The 22,731-nt window shown below is 39.0% G+C and overlaps 1 protein-coding gene across 1 annotated transcript in view; it reads left to right on the top strand.

Annotated features, from left to right (window-relative positions):
- Positions 1–22,731, top strand: part of FAAP20 (FA core complex associated protein 20) — a 46,031-nt gene that overhangs the window by 6,471 nt on the left and 16,829 nt on the right. The window lies entirely within an intron of this gene.

Genomic DNA, 22,731 nt, shown 5'->3' with positions numbered 1-22,731 from the left:
AATTATCCAAAACCTGTCTCTGTAAACCAAACTGTGTTTTTTATTTTTTCAATCCTTTATTTTTGGTTAAAAAAATAGCATAACAAAGCAGTATATAGTGCAATACAACACTGTTCAAATAGTATAATGAAAATGTAACATAACATGGCATCCTGAGCCGTGTCACGGTCAAGTTATTCAACTCAACAGCATTTCTTAAATTCACCTTATGATCCTGTACACTCACTCTGTTATCAGTATGCTTCAGAAGCCCAAAAGTGTTTTTTTTGTTTGTTTTGTTTTTATCTGTGAGATACAGTAGAGAATTAGTAGAAAAGAGAGATAGGACAGGAAAGACCTGTGGCCCTGTCGGAACATCCCTCCGTGCCTTGGGGGGAGGGCGTGACACCGTAGAAGACCCTGATCTGATGTTTACAACTTCACTTGGTAAAGCTAATCTCTCATATGTCCGTAAAACCGATTGATAAGTCTCCTAAACTATGCAGAGACACAGAATCTCATGGAAGATGTGTTAGAGAGCTGACACAGGAATAGAGAAGGATAGAATAGCGTGTATTGATTGCGGGAAGAGGAGAAGGAGGGGAGGACTCTGCTCCGCTCTCTACCGACCCCCACTAGTGTCCCACTTCAGTCTCCAAAGTCACTTGAGTTCCAGGGCTCCCATACTTTCTCATATTTGTGTACTGTGTTTCTCACCTGCACTGTCAGTTTGTCCATCAGACAATTGTTCTTAACTTTATCAAGGACCTGGGAGACAGAGGGAATGGTAGGTTCTAACCAAATCTGAGCTATGGCTTGTCTGGTCGCCAAAGTGACTCTCTGAATTAAGTTTGTTCTGTACGAGTCCACCCTTCTATTGGCCTATTCAGGAGGTACTCCCATGGGGTTAGGTCCGGTCGTCTGTGAAAATAGTTTCTCCTATTGCAGACTGTTCTGATCTAGGGGCACTCCCACCACATGTGTAGTTATGTGCCCTTGAGGCCGCAGCCCCTCCAGCATAAGTCAGTTGGAGTTTGATTCATGCAATAGTTTCACCGGTGTAATGTACCACAGAAACAATCTTAAAACAGTGCTCCTGCAACGTGAAGCAAATGGAGGAAGAAGCAGCCGCTTTCCAGATAGCCTGCCAGTCGATGCCCTCCAGTACCTCACCCAAGTCCGCCTCCCATTAGGAAATGTAAGTCAGTTGCCCCATTCCTTAGTTTCCATACACAGGTAGGCGTACAATAATGTTATAAGTCTTCTCTGGGAGAGTAAGTCTCTAATCTGTAAGTATAAAAAAAAAAGTCAGACGGGGTGAGTCTAGTGCGTGTCTTAAGGATCTCAAATGACACTATCTGGCCCCCCTCATATAAATGACAAAATCTCTGAAGGCCTGCCCGTTCTATATTTTTGAAATCTTGGGCCGACATACCTGCAGGGAACACCTGGTTTCTGAGCAGGGGAGTGATCGGGGACTGGATGGAAGACAGGACAAATTTAGACGCTGTCTCATCCCATATTCTGAGGAAGTTAAGTATGGCCTCTGAGGAAGTTAAGTATGGCATGGACCGTAATATTATTCTATTATTTCTAGTATTGGGGGACATCCGCTCCTGTCATTAGGGATTCCAAGTCGTCCCATCTCCTAACATCCACCGGTACATGCCATATTGCTATCTGTGTAAGCTGCGCTGCCAGGTAATAATAGTAGAGATGAAGTAGCCTTAGACCTCCCCTCGTTTTAGGGCGATAGAGGACATTTTTAGAGACCCTGTGCCTCTTGTTCTGCCAAATGAAAGACCCTATTGCACTTTGTAGGGGTGCTAAATCAGTTTTCGTAACCGTAATCAGGAGGGCCTGGAATAGAAATAGAATACGTGGCAATATGTTCATCTTCACGGAGTGAACACAACCGATCCATGAGATCGGCTTATCCATCCATTTTTCCATATCCCTTATCAATGTTTTCATTATGGGTCTATAGTTCATTTCGTATAATTTAGAGGGATCAGCTGTTAAATGGGTCCCTAAGTATTTAAGGGAGTGTTGTGCCATCTGAATGCTATAAGTGGATTGGATGTGTGCCATGTCTGCCGCCGACATCTCTAGGGGGAGGCCGCTAGATTTATTAATGTTCGCATTATAGCCGGAAATGGACCCATACGTCATCAAGAGACCCTGGAGTGCTGCCATAGACTCCACGGGATCGATAAGTGATATTAGAATTTCATCTGCATATGCCGAAACCAAAAATTGTGTACCCCCGACCGTGGTTCCGTGTATATCTGGGTGTTCATGGATAGCTTGCAGAAGGGGTTCCAGAGACAGCACAACCAGCAGTGGGGAGAGCGGGCAGCCCTGACGCGTGCCATTTCCCAACCGAAAGGGCATATTCGGGGCTCCTGGGACATGGACCTGTGCGGTTACATTGCTGTACATAGCTCTTACCATGGTGAGATAAGGCGGTGGGAAGCCCAGAAGGCCAAGGAGACCAATTAAAAAGGGCAAGTTAACCCTATCAAAGGCCTTCTCGGCATCAAGGGAGACCAGTAAGGAAGGAGTCTTGGCTGTAACTTGTCTACGTTTCTGCACGTGTTCTCATACAATTGACGCTTGGGTGTAAAACCCATTTGGTTTGCATTGATTAATGTTGTTAAAAGAGGGTTCAACCTGTCGGCCAGTATCTTCATGATTGATAAGGGAGATGGGGCGATAGTTTTCTGGCAACAAGGGATCTCTGTCGGGTTTTGGTATCAGGACTATCGTAGCCAAGGACATGTCCCTTTCCGGGGCCCCGCCGTCCTGAAAATCGTTAAAGAGCAGTTCAAGCTTAGGAGTCAGATCTTCACAAAACACCTTATAATATCCACCATCAAAACCGTCTGGGCCCTGGGCTTTGTTCCCTTTGAGGGGTGAGATCGCATTGTCGATCTCTTCCCTACACCCTGTTCCAAATTATTATGCAAATTATATTTTTCTCATTAACCTAAATAATTGATGTAAATAACAGTCAGCATAATTATCATGTTATCAACTATTAAGAGTACAATTCAAATTTTATTGAACAAACCTCCTAATGATAACAGTATTTTTTTTTTTTTAACATAAACTTACAATGCACTGTTCCGAATTATTATGCACAGTAAGTTTCAAAACACTTTATAGGTTGTAAAGAACTGAAAATTGTCATTTGTTGTGTTTGCAGCATATTTACTGAAATCAAAAGCTATTTCAATCCAACTTATAACAACATTTTCATTTTTAAAAAAAATTTTTAACAGGTCACGTTACATTTTAACATAGGACCCCTTATTTGATAGCAGCTTCACAAGTCTTGCATTAATTGAACTTGTGAGTTCTTGGACAGTTTCTGCTTGAATTTGTTTGCAAGATGTCAGAATAGCCTTCCAGAGCTGCTGTTTGGATTTAAACTGCCTCCCACCCTCATAGATCTTTTGCTTGAGGATGCTCCAAAGGTTCTCAATAGGATTGAGGTCAGGGGAGGATGGAGGCCACACCATGACTTTCTCTCCTTTTATCCCCATAGCAGCCATTAATGCAGAGGTATAGAAAGGAAGAGAAAAGAAGGAGCACGAACCAGTCGTGCCAATAGTCTAGTCTTACAAATCGCCAGACCTCTATCGTGTGGGAGATGGTGACTCATACACCAAGACAGAACCACATATCCCGCCATATCAAACAATACCAACGTTCTAACATCTTTTTCAGAGGAACGCCCATCTCCAACCTGGAACACTCCCATTTGGAGGCGTGCGGGGGGGGCAACAATACCGAATGGGTTGAGGAAGAAAAATCGCGTCCTCTGCGAAGACCTATCGATCTGAGCAATGGAGGCACCAAGGTGTCACGCTTTCCTAATAAACAATTCGCTAGGGATTCCTTGCTCGAGGAAAAATAGTTGCCGTGGACACCCATAACCGTTCTCTGATACCATGCCTTTTCCATTTCCCCCTCCTTGTTGCCACCTACCTTGCTCCCAGAACAGTGGGTACAACTTTAAACAAGGGATGGTGTTATGACATATCGGGGCACCCCCGATGTACAAAAAACATTACCCTCGTAGGAAACCCAATTTTTGCCTCCGTTTGTAGTGTTTTTTTTTCTTTTATTTTCGTTTTGTTTTGTTTTATAGGAGGTGAGCTGGACAGTATTTACATAGCATAAGCAGAGCAGATAGTCCGAGAATACATTTTATTTATTTATTTTTCCTTTTTTTTTTTTTTTTTTAACCAAACGTTTTGTTTTGTTTTGTGGGAAGTCAACCGGACATTATTTACATAGCTCAAACAGAGCATATAGTCAGAGAAAAAAAAAAACAAATAAAAAAAACCAAAAAAAAACTGTGGGGCTAATCCCACAACCAGCAACCATATTATAAGGATACTTAAAGGATCATTATAGTGTCAGGAAAACAAACTTGTTTTCCTGACACTGTCATCCTTGGGGGACCCTCACCCTCAGGGTCCCCTCCCGATGGGCTGAAGGGGTTAAAACCCCTTCAGCCACTTACCTTAATCTACCTTAATGTGACCTCTCCTTCCCCGCCGACGTCAGCTTGCGAGTGGAGCGGAATGCGCGGCAAGAGCCGCTCGCGCATTCTAACAGTCCATAGGAAAGCATTTCTCAATGCTTTCCTATGGACGTTCTGCTCTCTGGATGCGAGTTTCGCATCCAGTGTCGCAGAAGCGCCTCTAGCGGCTGTCAGGAAGACAGCCACTAGAGGTTGGATTACCCTGCTTTGTAAACATAGTTTCTCTAAAACTGTTTACATGTGAAGGGTTAAAACCTGAGGGACCTGGCACCCAGACCAGGCCATTGGAGTGGTCTGGGTGCCAACTCCAACTCCCATCACCCTTAACCATGCAAGTGTAATTATTATATTTAATGTTATATTATAGTTTTTATAATTACCTTGTAGCCACTAGAGGGACTTCCATGTTCTTAGAACACGAAACGTGTTTTAAACGAAGCTGGACGTTCTCACGCTATGCATTAGGGACCTCCAGCGTCGTCGAAATCCTCATAGGAAAGCATTGAATAATGCTTTCCTATAGGGAGGTCTAATATGCGCCTTCAGCAACATTGGGTGGGAGGGAGAGGGGCACTGCAGCATTCTGCAGTGATCAGGTTTCTTGGCACTTGAGAGTCCCTTTAAAACTACCTGAACGAACACCTATAAAAGTGGAGACAGTCCCCAGATCCCCCCTCAGTACCGCCGTGTGGAAAATCACCTTCTTGTGTCCATGGGAGTAGTTTCTTCACAGTTAGGGGCTCCAACAAGTCAAGGCCCTGCAAGAAGAAGCCAAGACTGGGGCTCGACCTGTAAAAGGTGTGGGGTCAAGATCTCACAGGGGGCAGAGAGGATTACACACCATGCCTTATCCAAAGAATTATAGCCCTATCATCTCTCCCGGGGCGGTAGATCGGTGGCTTCTGCTCCCATGCCTGGGATGCTAGGCACTTGGAGCCCCAGGTTACCGGGAAAGGCCTCCTCCCGGTGCAGGACATGTGGTCGTCCATCTTTGTAAACCAGCCATTTGAAGGGGTAACCCCAAGCATATTTCACATTGGCCTGGCGGAGAACCTTCGTGACAGGCTTCCACTCCCGCCTTTCGCTGCAACGTGAGGGGTGCCAGATCTTGATAGAACGTAATAGGGATGCCCTCATGAACGATGGGGCCTTCTCTTGCCCTCTGCATTACCGCTTCCTTAGTGGGGAAATGCAGGAACCTCACAATAACGTCTCGTGGGGTGTTCTGCTCTAGCCTCCTGGCTCGGATTGCTCGGTGAGCCCACTCCACGTGCCACATCTCTTGCTGGAGCAATGGTTGCAAGATGCTCACCACAAGGTCTGCTAGGGCCCTTCCCCTGCATGCTCCGGTAGGCCACGGATGCGCACATTGTTGTCCCTGGATCGATTGCCCATGTCGTCTAGCACCAAGTTAGCGGCTGTGTGCTTTGGCCGTCAGATCAATCGGGTGACCTCCAGGCGGTGCTATACTTTGGCCGTCCGCGTGCCCAGGGCTTGAATCTCCCCCCTCAGGACTCCCGTGGATCGCACATTCTTGACTGCCAGGTAAGTCTTTACCTCATCCAGGGGCAACAAGATCCGGACTGTGTCCAGTTGGGAAGACTCCCTCGTTGAGGGGCCTCGACCCATTGCGGCATCCCTGATGCCGGCGATCCAGGGCCGCCGCCATCTTGTGCTCCAGGCGGCAGGGCTTTCGAGGCCGCAAACAGATTGGCCACTGTTGCTCCCTGGTCCTTGCTTCTTAGCAAGACGTTTATCCATTCCTGGGGGAACTGATGCATTTTTTTTGTCGGTAAATTAAAGCCTTTGTAGATAATGACAGTGATATTGGAGTGGAGCTTTAAGCAAGCACATCCAGCTCACTCCTCGGCCAGACCATGCCCACACCCCAAACATGTTTTTCATTTGCCACGAAGCTCACATTAAATTCTCTATAACAGTACTTTTTTTACTTTGGTCTTTTATAGCTGTCATAAGAGATATTTCAGATAATAATAGAAGGGTAATCTGGTCTCATCATTAGTTTCTCCAACTTATACCATATCTCAGATTCTATATTTATTACGTGTGTCATATATATATATATATATATATATATATATATATATATATATATATATATATATATATATATATATGTCCTATAATATTGGCTTGGTAATAATCTGTGGGAAACCCAGGCCACCTTTTTTAACAGGTAAAGTTAGTCTTTTAGCAGCGATTCGATACATTAAAAAGCTTGAATTAAACATGTCTAGCCAACTTCCTGGGATCTCTAATGGTATGTGTCTAAAAAGGTACAGAAATTTGGGTAATATATAGGCCTTTATAGAATTTATCCTACCCATCCATGACATAATCGTATTTTTCTAACCTTGTAACAAATAATTTGTTTCTTTCAGTAGAAACAAAGTTAGTACTCATTATATATTCTATTTTAGGAGTAATTTTAAGCCCAAGATAGTTTTCTTATTTTTTTTCGTCCCTTTAAATTCATACCTTTCACTAAGATGTATTTCTGATTCCTTATTAATTTTTATTGGCATATGTTACGAATGCTGGTATGGTAGATACCCATTCGAGTATTTCCTCCCGAACTGTTGAAGTCTGAATGATAATAGCTGTTTCGGGTGTAGATTCGAACGGTTCCAGACGAATGCAGCATCCAAGTAGTTTCTCCCCAGCAAGTAGACAGTTACCCAAACATTAGCCTAGACTACATAAAGGGTACAACAGGAATGGTGCCACACTGGCTTTTATGCAAGTCCCCATGCAAGGGGCACTCCCACATGGACATTGTTGGGAACTCCAACACAAAGTTAACAACCAATAACCATACAGTTACAAAGTGTGACACTCCCAATACAAACATATAATCCCTCCTCTCTGCCTGTGAGATAATTGAGTCAGATACTGTAATAACTCAATTATCTCCAGGCAGAAAAAAAAAGAATTTTTCATAAAACTTAAAAAGTACCCCAAAACACATAAAATCCCCATAAATATTATATCCCCTGATAGCCCTGATCTGGGTGACCAACATATCCAAAAATCACCCAGATCAGGGGTTTTGGAATTTTATGGAAGTCTTATTTTGACCGACCGCACACGAGGCTCCTGCCCAGAAATAGTTCCATGAGTTTAGGTTGTGCAGTTGGTCTAGTTCGTAAAGTCTCAAAAACGAACAAATGCACGCATGGTACCCCCTGGCTCATAGCAGCGATTGTTCCCCTAGTTCGTGGGAACCAAACTACCGAACAGCGCTCTCCTGGCTGTTCGGGAAAAGGAAGCAGGCGTTCGTATAGTTTGACCGGTGTTCGGGAAGTCAGGTGTCCGATTTTAGTTCCAGACACTCGACGACCAAGTCCCGCTGCCTCCTTTTGTGCGAAAAAGATGGCCACTGTTTTCTCCTGCACGTGGTGTTTGACAATACTGGGAGAGCACTTAATCGACTGTTCTCTTTGAAATTAATGAACCGGGGGGTGGTCGGTGTTTGGAAGTTACAGCTACCGAACCAATAAAAGATAAAAGTCCTGAATAACATGGTGGTTTCATCACAGCATAATTATGGATTTACTGATATTTGTTTTGTAATTAACAACAACAGAATAAGACTCAACCTCCTTAATCAAAGCTGGCACAGATATCAATGGATCACAAAGCATCAGCATAACATCATCTACATACATGCAGATCTTATGTCCCTCTTGAGCAATGGGCAGGTCTCTTATTTCTTTGTTCAATCTGATCTTTTGAGCCAGTGTTTCTATTGTTAAGATGTAAATTAGTGGTGATAGAGGACATCTTTGGCATGTCCCGTTGCTCAATTGGAACCGGTCTGCACATGGTGGGTTTGCTATACAATGCTTTTATAGCCCAAAGATCATTGCTCTTGTTTGTGAAGGACAATGATATCTTCTGTTAACTTTGTGGGTCATTCTTTTGACTAAGCCATATTTCTAACATACCAGGGGTTTGTTGAGTGTCACGTTTGACTGCAAGTTCCGGTATTTCAAGTGTTCCAGCTCAAGCATACCTATTGCAACTAATAAAGCTCTTGATTACTTGCATCAGGTGTGCTTGAGACAACACCTGATTTGCATATTTGTGCTGTTGTGAGGGATTCTATTCAGGAGGCTGAATAAATCACTATTTATTTCAATAGCTTTTGTTGGAATTTTTCATTGCAAACAGTTGAAAGTCTGTAAATGTTGACAATAAACCTGATTTTCAATGGAGTTGAATAATTTTGATTACAACTGTAAAATTTGCTGTTTCTACAAAATATCAATGTTTTACATCGAAGGGTTAAAATGACAGAACCAATTTTCTGGATTTGATTTGGAGCTTTCAGCTGCTAGTTTTCTACCACATACTTTCGTTAATTGACCTCTCAGAAGTGTTTGTTGCACCACATTAGTGGTTCCGATGCCTGACTTTGACAAAGCAAAGGATGAGTGTTCACTGCATCACTATCAGTTTATTGAGCATAACTCCTCTTATGTGATAAGTAGAAATGTGGATGGGGGATAAGCTATCCCATAAACCACTACTGAAAATTAGTTTATGGGACAAGATTGGACTCCATGCTCCAGAATGAGAGGCTCCTTGTTGGTAGGACATCTTCCTGGTCTATGTGCCACTTTTAATGTGAGTACATTTTTTTTTTTTTTTTAGTTTTTCCTCATTTGTTTTGTAAATGTTTTCCTGTTGTTTCCTTTTAAGCGCTGCCTATAGGATGCACCCAACAGTGCTATAGAAAGTTAAGTTGAAAAGTTCCTTTAATGTTTCTCAAGATTTACTTCCCAATTTATTTCACAAACTCTCATGGTGTGAGATGTCCTTTGTTTCTCTTCTCAGTTTCTCTGGTCCCACTTTTTGGAAACGGAACGATTCTTTGATACAGTAGTTTATTTCTCTACTTTAAACGCAAGCAGGGCTAGCCACAGCGGGGACTTAGTAGTTGCTGTGTTTTCTCATTAACCAACGAGAACAAACAACTTAGAAATGTTGAGAAAGCATCTGTAGAAGCGAAAGGCATTAAGTGGATCCTTAGTTATATGATCCTCTTCCTATATGTAATGTTTTTCTGTGTGTACGAAGTTGTATGTGAATTACTGGGAGCTGCGATTAAACAGTGTTTCATTTGTTTTGATGTATTGTTTCAAGTACCACTTAAAGGGAACAGACTGGTCGACAGTCCTCTCTGTAAGTGTACTCAATATATGACATGTTACACGGCAGCTAGTAATACACTTTTCTTTTTAATCTCTGTGTGCATTTTGCATTCTCTCTGACATAACTAGCTGCAAGAAGCACAAACATGCACAGCATTAGTTTGGGTTCAGGTCATGAACTTGCGTGACATTACACTGATGTCCCACCTATCATGCAGCTCTTCCATGTGGTCCCTTGCAGTGGGCCTGGGCTTCGCATATAAAAAAGCCACTCACAGGTAAATAACATACAGAGATTCTAATGAAAAAAGTATGGTTGGATGAAAATAAAATAATATTGAGGAACAGGGAATAGAAGAAAAAGGTATAATTAGAATATGTATTTGAAGAAGAAAAGACAATAATAGAAATGAAGAAAGGAGAAAGAAATATATTGGTATTTAAAAGTGACAACCTATTCCATTCAACTGTACAATATATATATGTATGTGTGTATATATATATATATATATATATATATATATATATATATATATATATATATATATGGTTTGTATTCATTATGGTAAGATAGTTTAACGTAAATAATTATTAATGAATAGGTAAATTGTCATTGATTGCTGTGTATGCCTTTGTTGATAAAATTTTGAATCAAAATTGGACTGTCATAAATCCAAATATTTTTTTTTTTAAACAGAGGTTACCGTTTATCAATAAAACATGAGAATTAAGGGGGCAATAAAGGGCGTGGGAAACTGCTAAGCATGTATATAATCATATAATCATGCGGTGTACTTTTTAAAAGGTATGAAAACACACTGTTTCTAACTTAGTTACATTAGCTCAGTGGTCAAAAGGTTCACCTCAACTCGTAACCTTTGTATAGAATTAACTGGGGACAGTTTACAGAAATTCTTGCTTTGTACACAGATGGGTCAGTCGGACACTTACTCTCTCTGACAGTTTTGGCCTTGCCTTTTACAGTGTTCCCTAATGACTGACGTTGACAACCATTGCTGCAAAAATCTTTAAAGTTGTGCATTCTATATGATTAGCTGGATATATTAAGGTTGTTGCACCTGTTACCCTGTAGTGACAGAATGACAAGAACATATGACTGGCAGGACACCAACGTGGGCTGGTGAAGAAAGACTCAAATGAAGTGTAATAAGGTCAGAAGGTGCCTCCTTGCTTCAGAAACATTAATTTCAGATGATTGGACAATGTGATGTGACATTACAGCAGGTGGAATTTCTCTATTTTCACAGATTGTGTTAAATGCACTAACTGACCCATCGCTTCAAAGTGATCTATAAATCATTACATTGCTGGAAGCAATTCAGCTTTTTCGTTTTAAAATGGTTTAATGTTCAGCGTAAGAATGTCTAAGCAACAAGCATTTCTTTTACTCTTCATTCCCTTATACACCACATTACAAATATATATTTTAATATGCATAATATTTAATTATTAGAAATAAAAACTTAATTTGAAACTTATAAAATACACAACTATTTCTTAATGTTTCAAGTGCTGCTTGAAAAGAAAGTATAAAAACACAGTATAGAGAGCGCACAATAAAGATAGTGTAGTGGAATTTCTAGGACAGTGCCCCAAACTCAGTTATCCACAAGAAAATAAATTTAAAAAGCTGCTAAATACAATAAAAAAACCTTCCCAAGTTTTAAAACATCTGATAAGACACAAAATTAAAACAAACTATGTATCAGCGCTTAGTGAGTATACCCCTATATTTTAAACATAGGGTTCAGCACAAAAATGTCTATTCGACAAAGAGTTCCAATTCCAGTCTTATTTGAGGGTACTTTCAAAAGTCTGCAGGGATTAGTTGCTGCAACAGTAGCATATATGTAAAATCTGTGTCTTTATACGTATCCAAACCTTAAAATAGAAAAGATACTGACATAGCGTAATATTGTTACAACTTTATTTCCCATGTGAAAAATCCCCCATAAGAAAAACTCTTACAATAAAATATTGTGAAGCTTATCTCTAAGATTCACAGTAAAAGCAAGGTTCAAACAGAGTATCGATGGAAGAGTTGATATTACCGCTCCGTGGATGCAAATTTTTCTGAACCGATCCTGTGCACTTAGATCGGTCCTTCACAAGAACGCCGGCTTCCAGACACTACTGTGATCGTTGCAAGTTCAAAAGTCCCGCCAAAAAACACGATCCATGCGTTTCGCTCGTTAGATCAAGCTTTTTGAAGATGAGGTGTTTTGGGGGACAGTAGGTGTATATAAACACCTTTCAATTAGAGAATCGATTAATGTATTTAAATGTCTTCTAGTTCCATAATTACAATTACATTTTCATCTTTATAGTAACATGTGGACATTATCCTTTACAGTTCTCATACTCATACAAGTACATATAGACTAGAACCTAAATCCTGAATTAATTCCACTTGAATACATGTTAAAAATACAATTGACTGTTTTACTTGATTAAGAGCAGACCGCCTTTTCACATCTAATGGGACTGATCTGTTCAGGTCTGTATTGCGATAAGACAAATCCTCTCCTGCTTTATATCACATACTGACTAAGCGTTGAATCAAAATATTTTACATATCATATTTGACTGATGTTAGAAATACATAGAGTGTAAATCAGAACGATAATCTTTACATTAAAATAATAATAAAAAAAATATAAAAAAATATAAAAAGTGCATCTTATCTTATCGAATGATTCACGTATAAGGTTATTTGTACAGATAACACATTTCATTATATTATAATTAAAGGTACAGACCTTACTTCTGTATGACCAAAAGTGAACATAAAAAGCATGCTGTCTACTAGCCAGTAATGTTGTGTATGCATGGTTAACATATCAGTATGATCAATATGATATTATTCTATAATTGCAATTAAATAAGATTTTCGTCTTTATAGTAACGTGTGTACATTAACCTTTACGATCTTCATTCTCATACAAGTACATATATACTAAAGTCTACATCCTAGATTAATTCCACTTCATTACATATTGAAATACAATTAGCTGTTTTACATGGTTAAGAACGGACCGTCCCTTCATATCTAGTGGGACTCATACGTTCAAATCTGCTCTGCGGGAGGACTAGTCCTCTCCTGCTTTACATCGCATACTGGCTAGAACCCAGCAGGAACCCCTAAAGAGTCCAGATGGACTACTGTAAAGGCATCATAAAAGGGGAAGATTACCCCAATATAGCAATAAAACCATCCGAACCCCTAAATCCCACAAATCAATAGATCATACAACCTGGAGACATAAAAACAGGGTTGAGGTTCTAGACAGAAATAATGGATCTGAAAATGACCAGAATAGATACTCCACTGATCACTACCAGTCTGAGAATCATTTTTTAGGACCCAGACAGAATTTTTTAAATCGTCAAATTACGACCATAAACTATCCAGACAGGAAGAAAAGACCCCTTTTAGGGGATGTAGAGGAGGAAAAAGAATCCAGAAAAAGAACCATATGGTAACAATGACAGGAATTTTTAACCGGTCAAACGTGACCCTAACGAAAGATCAGATTAGGGTCTTAAACAAAGGTCTGAAATATGCCCCCACGAAAAAATCGAATCCCTTTTCCAATTTTCTAGATGTTCAAAGATTTATGAGAAAATTGTCATTAAAACGTTTTTTCCTCAATAATCCGATTTCCAATACAAGGGAACCTTCTACAGATATTTTACAGCATACCGATCTGAGAAATAAGTCCAAATTCTGCCCCAGCAACCAAATGAGTGCACCTATGAACGCATTCAGTCTGGCGGTCATTGCGGATTTGGAAAAAATTCCAGAGAAAATATCAGGTCATAAATTCAATCTGACAAAACTGGAAAAAAAAAGCCCTTAGAGAATTAGAGGAAAACCAAACATAGTGGTGATCAATACCAAAGATTATGACATTGAATGCAACAGGATCTTAAATGATGAGAGCACTTACAAACGGCTGAAGAAAGATCCAACTATGGACTTTAGGAAGTCTCTGCTTACATTATTGGAAAAGGGAAGCTTTATGGGGATTCTAACTAAAAAAGAACTTGACTTTGTTACGGTCATACATGCAAAGAAACCTGTATTTTACTACCTTCCCAAAGTACATAAGAGCATTTCACAGCCCCCGAGAAGACCTATTATTTCAGGTATAGATTCCTTAACATCCAATCTCTCACAATATATAGATGTGTTGTTACAACCATTTGTTAAGCTCTCAAAATCCTATCTTAAAGATAGTGGGGATCTTTTGAAATTGGTTGAAGGAATCACCTGGAAAAAGGGATTTTGGCTAGTTACATGTGATGTGACCTCATTGTATACTATAATCCAACATTTGGGGTTACGTGCAACTAGATACACTTTGAATGAAAATCAGACCTTAAGTATGGAACAGATTGAATTTTTATTGGAATGTATAGATTTTATTCTTACACATAATTTTTTTTGGTATAAGGAAGATATTTTCCTGCAGACCAATGGAACTGCTATGGGGACTAGGTTTCCACCCAGCTATGCCAACATTTTTATGGCATATTGGGAAGATCTTTTTATCTGGCAGGGGCATCGCTGGGGAGCAAACCTAGTCCTATATAGACGGTATATAGATGACTGTTTTTTTATTTGGGACGGCACAGAGACAGATCTGTTAGAATTTCTAAGATATCTTAACCAGAACAATTTTAATTTGTCCTTCACACATTCACATAGTGAAGAACAGGTGGAGTTTTTAGATTTGGTGTTATATGTAGAAAATTACATTTTAAAATCCAAGACTTTCTTGAAACCTGTAGATGTTAACCGCTTTATTTTGACATCTAGCTGTCACTATCCTTCTTGGCTACAGGGAGTTCCCTATAGCCAATTTCTAAGAATCAAAAATAACTGCACAGAGGAAGATGTATGTATGGAACAAATTAAGAAAGTAAGAGCACAGTTTATAGAGAAGTATGATCCAGATTTGCTTCATAGAGCATCAGAGAAAGTATCAAATAAGACTAGGATGGAGATTTTGGCATCAAAGGATAAATGTAAAGATAAAAGCAATGATAAGTGTTTTTTGTCCCCTCATCTTTGATTTTAATGCCCAGACTAATTATATCAAGAAGGCAGTCCTGAAAAATTGGGATCTGCTGAAACAAGATCCACAATTAATATCTTTATTACCAACGAAACCTAAAATTATATTTAGGGGAGCACCAACCCTAAAGGACAAATTGGTGCACAGCCATATCAGGCCATCCCCTGAAAAACATTTTTTTTAAACTCACAGATGGGTTTTTATAAATGTGGGTCATGTAGAATCTGTAAACTAATAGGTCCACCTTTTGGGGCTATTTTTGAATTTATATCAACAGTAACCAAAAAGACATATAAAATCAAGGAGTGTATAACCTGTAACTCAAAACAGGTTATTTATCTATTGAGCTGCACTTGCGGTTTACAATACGTGGGGCAAACTAAACGAATGCTAAAAACAAGATTGGGGGAACATATATACAATATTAATAGAAAATTTGAAAAACATTCACTATCAGAGCAATTTAAAATTCACCACAACAATAACCCAGGGTCTTTGTCGTATGTGGAATCCAGAATGTTAAAGTCCCCTGGAGGGGGGTGGGGACTTAATAAAGAACTTGTTGCATAGAGAAATGTACTGGATTTACACATTAAAAACTTTGGCCCCTTCAGGACTTAATGCCGAATTGGAAATGGCACATATTTTATAAAGAAATTCAATATAATTTTTAGCAATGGTTTTTAGTAAGATTATGGATTATTCACTTTTTATTTTTTGTATTTTATTTTTTTATTGCATTTTTATAATTATATTGTTTGACTTGACCATATTGATAAGTTAATCATGCATACAATACCACTGGTAAGTAGACTGCATGTTTTTTAAGTCCATTTTCGGTCACACAGAAACAAGTTCTGTACCTTTAATTATGGCATAATGAAATGTGTTATCTGTAAAGATAACCCTATATGTGAATTATTCGATAGATCTGAGGATAACGTATTTTCTACAGTTTTTTACTGCCATTTTATTGTAAAGACTATTGTTCCGATCCACATTTTTTATTATTTTTTATTTCCAATATATGTCTAATATGAAATGTAAAACAATCTGATCCAATGTCTAGCCAGTATGCGATGTAAAGCAGGAGAGGACTAGTCCTCCCGCAGAGCAGATTTGAACGTATGAGTCCCACTAGATATGAAGGGACTGTCCATTCTTAACCATGTAAAACAGCTAATTGTATTTCAATATGTAATGAAGTGGAATTAATCTAGGATGTAGACTTTAGTATATATGTACTTGTATGAGAATGAAGATCGTAAAGGTTAATGTACACACGTTACTATAAAGACGAAAATCTTATTTAATTGCAATTATGGAATAATATCATATTGATCATACTGATATGTTAACCATGCATACACAACATTACTGGCTAGTAGACAGCATGCTTTTTATGTTCACTTTTGGTCATACAGAAGTAAGGTCTGTACCTTTAATTATAATATAATGAAATGTGTTATCTGTACAAATAACCTTATACGTGAATCATTCGATAAGATAAGATGCACTTTTTATATTTTTTTATATTTTTTTTATTATTATTTTAATGTAAAGATTATCGTTCTGATTTACACTCTATGTATTTCTAACATCAGTCAAATATGATATGTAAAATATTTTGATTCAACGCTTAGTCAGTATGTGATATAAAGCAGGAGAGGATTTGTCTTATCGCAATACAGACCTGAACAGATCAGTCACATTAGATGTGAAAAGTCGGTCTGCTCTTAATCAAGTAAAACAGTCAATTGTATTTTTAACATGTATTCAAGTGGAATTAATTCAGGATTTAGGTTCTAGCCTATATGTACTTGTATGAGTATGAGAACTGTAAAGGATAATGTCCACATGTTACTATAAAGATGAAAATGTAATTGTAATTATGGAACTAGAAGATATTTAAATACATTAATCGATTCTCTAATTGAAAGGTGTTTATATACACCTACTGTCCCCCAAAACACCTCATCTTGAAAAAGCTTGATCTAATGAGCGAAACGCGTAGATCGTGTTTTTTGGCAGGACTTTTGAACTTGCAACAATCACAGTAGTGTCTGGAAGCCGGCGTTCTTATGAAGGACCGATCTAAGTGCACAGGATCGGTTCAGAAAAATCTGCATCCACGTAGCGATAACAATCAACTCTTCCATCAATACTCTGTTTGAACCTTGCTTTTACTGTGAATCTTAGAGATAAGCTTCACAATATTTTATTGTAAGAGTTTTTCTTATGGGGGATTTTTCACATGGGAAATAAAGTTGTAACAATATTACGCTATGTCAGTATCTTTTCTATTTTAAGATTTGGATACGTATGAAGACACAGATTTTACATATATGCTACTGTTGCAGCAACTAATCCCTGCGGACTTTTGAAAGTACCCTCAAATAAGACTGGAATTGGAACTCTTTGTCGAATAGACATTTTTGGGCTGAACCCTATTTTGAAAAGAAAGTATGCTTCTTTAATTAAAATAAATAAATAAAATAAAACAATACGAAAGGTGGCTAGTACAGTTTATAATAAAATTCCAGTGCCAACACACGCAAGCTGTTTTCTGTAGTGATTCCTGGTTCAGATAGCCTAGGCTATTATGGTTACTAAGCGATCACAAAAAAAGTAGTATTTTATCTGGGATACATTATCTATAATTAAACAGAGATTGTACACACAGTATCCACACTATATCAAGGTCTGTGCTGGCCAATTTGTAAGAACCAATTCATACATTTCCTCAAATGCTTCACCAGATTAATATTTTCATGTAACACAATAAATTGAAGGTGTGGATCATCCCACAAATATTACTGTAGTGTAGCAGTTTAATATGATGGGGGGAAGGTAGTGTTACAATGTCGTAGTTGTATTTATTAAAGGATAGTAATTACATTATCTAAATGACGTATTGAAGCTCTAGCGTTACTCTGGCAACAGAGTTGTTTTGAACAGTAAAGGTATTTTTATTTAAAGCAGCTTTGTCATAATCATCTAGTGCGGTTTATAACTAATATATAACCACAATCTTAGCTGTTTGGTGCCTTATGTATGCCACAGATCCATGTGAGAGCTCTATTTTTAAGCATGTGGTATGTATCATTCAAAGCCCACCAGTGAAGTGTATTGGAATGCCTAGCATTGAAGTAATGTATTTGTTTTAAAAAACCTTGTTACAGTGTGTCATGAATATATTGCCTTTTTAGAGTAAATTACCCTCTTATCACTGAGGTTATGATGTTTATTTAGCAAAACTGACGCTACCTTGCTGCATGTTTTAAAAAAAAAATTAAAAAATACTGTTTCCGTGCAGTGTGCTGGGAATTTTGCCTCTGCTTACCAACAATTCTGCTTAACATTTTAATTTTTCTCCTATTTATATTATGTCCGAATATTTGCATTCTGCTGGCATACTGGGAATCTGCTCTCCCAAAATCCCAGCAGATCTTAATAATTCCCAATAAGCAAGAGTTTGCCCATATTTAAAATAAATAAGTGTGTTTGTGTGTATCTATCTATCTATCACAACAACGGCACCTGTCAAGAGGCGGGCTATATTAGGCAGCAAATGAACAGTCAGTTTTTGAATTTCATGTGCTGGAAGTAGGAAAAATAGGCTAGCGAAAAGACCTGAGTGTCTTTGATAAGGGCCAAATAGTGATGGATAGATAGAATCATAGACTGTGACAGCAGATAAGAACCATTCGACCCATCTAGTCTGCCCAATTTTCCAAATACTTTCATTAGTCCCTGGCCTTATTTTATAGTTAGGATAACCTTATGTCTATCCCACGCATGCTTAAACTCCTTTACTGTGTTAACCTCTACCACTTCAGCTGGAAGGCTATTCCATGCATCCACTACCCTCACTATCTGAGAGGGGATATGATAACATTATACAAATATATTCGGGGCCAATAGGAAATCCATTCATAAACAGGGCTATACATAGGACACGAGGTCATGCATTTAGGCTAGAAGAAAGGAGATTTAATCTAAGGGAAAGAAAAGTTTTTTTACAGTAAGAACTATAAGGAAGAGGTGGTGCTGATCTCTACTGATTTACGACGGTGTGGCACGTTGTGATGCAAACGTGGACCGTTATACTTAGAGACTCTCTTACACTCAAAGACACTGAGCTTGCATCATTTTAGGCAACAGGTTGTGTACATAAGCTCGCCTTTTCTCCTATATCAACCCAGACCATGTTCTAACAGTGATTAGTATGAGTAGGGGCAAACAACCTAATGTAGTATGCAAAAGTTTGAACAGGGTGCAGATATTTGGACAAAATACTCCCCTAGTGGTCCCCTAGTGGTCTCCCCTAGTGGTCAGATATAGAAGCTATAAATAAATACCAACTGCACTCCTAATGCGTATAAAAAATATATATACTTTATTGAATATCACCTGAAAGAATATATAATCTATATACACATGTAAATCCAAATAAATATGCTTCCCAAATGGGATAGAACTACTAATCCATCAAATGATTATATAGGCTAAGCAATATTCGTATACAACAATAATACTCACACAACAAAGAGAAGTAACAAAAATAAAGGACAACAAAAATACTGCATAATGGTATACCTCTTTCTATGTACCAGAGACTCAGAGCAAGACACACAAAACACCAGTTTCGACCAACATTTTTCAAGGGTGATATGCTTTCACTAAGTGTGCATTTAAATAGGTTAATGCTTAAGGTGGTAGCCCCTCTCCCCACACGTATGTAGTAATTCCATTAGGATCATTCGGGTTGCCAAAGCAACAACTGGGAACATTAATGAAAAATTGGTATAAAAATCAAACAAAAAACACAAAATATATAACAGAGTAGTGCAAGGAGGTGATCGCGATCCAACCTCATTCTGTATGCACCTATAGAGTTACATAGAGAAAGGTTAAAACCCCTTTAGCAGCTTACCTTTATCCAGTGCCGGGTTCACTCGGCGCTGGTGACCTCTCCTCCCCCGCCGACGTCAGCTCCTCAATGATTTCTCAATGCTTCCTATGGACGTTCTGCACGCTGGATGCAAATTTCGCATCCAGCGTTGCAGAAGCGCCTCTAGCGGCTGTCAGGAAGACCGCAACTAGAGGTTGGATTAACCCTGCTATGTAAACGTAGCATTTTCTCTGAAACTGCTATGTTTACATGTGAAGGGTTAAAACCTGGGGGACCTTGCACCCAGACCACTTCTTTGAGCTGAAGGGGTCTGGGTGACTGTAGTGTCCCTTTAATGAGAAGTTTTTACAAGGCAGGTGCTCAAAGCTCTACTGCTCTAAACAACCAGGAAGTAACATGACTGATTGTCTGACAGCCAGGGGGTGAAACAAGATTAGTTTAGAAAAGTCTACTGATCCATTCACTTTTTATAAAATGAATAAAGAGGACACATGCAGGCTGAAGTTCTTTGAAGTGTCCCTTTAATTTCCTAAATACTCATTATTTATATTCATGTTTTTTTTTACTGATTTTAGGCTTGCATTGTAGATACTCTTTTCTCCTCAGCCTGTTCTTAACTATCCTATTTATGGCATTTTTCAGTAAGTCTGGCCACCTCTAAGGCCAAGGAATAATCTACTCTATTCTCATTCCTCTGTATTATTATTATTATTATTATTATTGCCATTTATATAGCGCCAACAGATTCCGTAGCGCTATAAATAACTTAGGTTTGCATATTGTGTTTGTTAGTATTCATGACACTATCTTTGCATCACACTATAAAGATCAGTCACAAAGTCTTAGGAGTTCCTTAATGGTCACAGTGAAAAGTAATGCTAAGAGATGTACACTGGCAGATTGTAACAACAAATGCCAGCTATTGGGTTTGAGGAGCTCTTTTCAATTACCAGTGTGGTAAAAGGAAATGTATATATCCTAAAACATAAACGCCTCTCATCCTGCAAAAAATGAAAGCAGTTCACCTGGCACTGCCGTTTCTAACAACTCCTTGCCCATTAATGGATTAAAGTTGGGGTTCACAATGCCACAGTGGTGACATACTTGAGGGTGGAAGACACAGCAGTTTGTTGGCAATTCTGTTTCCGCCAATGAAATTAAACTAAATTCCCCGCCCGTAAATATCAGCAATATAACATCATGGTGTCAGATTCCCTGGAAGAATTTACGCAGACAGCAGAGTATGGCCCCTATCAAGCTCAATTTTTAAACAAATAGAAAATTGGGCAGAATTAAAGGGACTCTCAATAGCCCAGATACAAAATCTGCACATATCTCCTTTGCAGGCCCGGCTTTTCTAATCCAGCCTAGACTTTCTGTGACTGTTTAATCACGGACTTCCCTAATGCAGCTCAATGAGAAGTCTTTGCAAGGCAGGTGACCTGAGGAATTGCTTGCATCTTGAGTTTAGTTCCACTGAGTAAAACAACCAGAAAATAAAAGGACCAGTTGTCTGGTGTCTAGTTGACAGCAAGAGGGGTGTAATGCGTATTCTACTGAAATCTGCACTTCTTGTAAAATGGAAAAAATTAGGACTCTTTGATCTTCCCATGCAAATACAACTCAATAGCATGGGGATAGATGCACTGGCGAGCCATTGGAGATTTGAAATGGGCTATGTGTTTCCGCCAATACCTCTAATATTCTCACTGCTGAAAATATTCTGCGGGGAAAAACTGCTATAGTAGCATTCTACCATTTCGCCAGAAAGGCCTTGCAATGATTTCCACTCATTAAAATGTCAACTGAGGATCCGTGGGCGATCTCAGCTGCTTACCTTACCAACTATCTGATGATTACCCCCTCACTCGTTCTGATCTGACACTTCTTCAGCGGGTGTCTGTAAAGTCACAACTAAGAGAAAAGTGATTTTTCGCTTTTGTAATCGATACTATATTAAGGTAAGGAGACTCACCACCTGCTTACTGCAGAATCTGAGACACTTCCTCAGAGTGAGTGCAAACAGAAGTGCTTTCTCTGTCCAACATTTCAGCCACAAATAGTTTGAATTTTCTCCAATGAGGTATTGAGAAAAGCCTTTGTTTCAACAATTTTAATGTAAAAGCCTTCTGTCTTATCGACCATAACTAGAGATTGATAGGCTGGTAATTTAGATAGTGCCAGATCTCTTTGAGTGTAGTTAAAGATTTGTCCTGCGTGGAATATTCTGTCCCTTCCTTGATACATTTCAGTAGGTTCTCAGAGACTATGATGGGTCCATTCATTGTTAACCCTCAGAACATCCTTTTTGGTAGCAGTTTTTTTATTTGGAGTCTCTTTATTTTGTCTTCGATAAAGAAATGGTGGTGTTGCAAAATATTCACAAATTACAGTGGTTTTGGTACCAGTAGTGCCCTCCCAGGTTTAGTAGTCAAACCATTTGGGAATGGGTTAACACTTTCCTTGGAGTCTACTGGGCACCCGCATTTGCCTCCCCTGGGAGCTCCACTGAGGTAAACCTTGCCGTGTATCAGCTGAGTCCTGTGCAGGAGCTTTTGGCGGCTAAGGTGGCAGGTGCGCGGTGGATCCCAGGTAAGTAGTTAAATCATTCTCAAACTGCTCAATTTTCTTCCATTTAAACTTTGTTTATGCAGCTCTAGTCAGTTCCAGGTAAAACTTCCGTTATTGCACATTCTGTTTGTTAGAATTCTTATCTCCTGCTCTGTTAATAGCTTGCTAGACCATGCAGCAGCCTCCTGTGTGTGATTAAAGTTCAATTTACAGAGCAAGAAATAAAACAAATAAGTTACATCTGATTGAAAATGAAACCATTTTGTTTTAATGCAGCCTGTGTCAGTCAGAGGAGGTAAGTCTAGGGCTGCATAAACAGAAAAAAAGCGATTTAACTCCTAAATGGCAGATAAGTGAGCAGCGAGACTGGAGGCATAATCTATACACTAAACCTGCTTCATTAAGCAAAGGTTTTTTTGGTGACTATAGTGT

Source organism: Pelobates fuscus, chromosome 11 (genome assembly GCF_036172605.1).
Source record: "Pelobates fuscus isolate aPelFus1 chromosome 11, aPelFus1.pri, whole genome shotgun sequence".
NCBI classification, from domain to species: domain Eukaryota; kingdom Metazoa; phylum Chordata; class Amphibia; order Anura; family Pelobatidae; genus Pelobates; species Pelobates fuscus.
The sequence above is the reverse complement of the archived record's forward strand: the minus strand, read 5'-3'. Positions and strand labels throughout refer to the sequence as shown.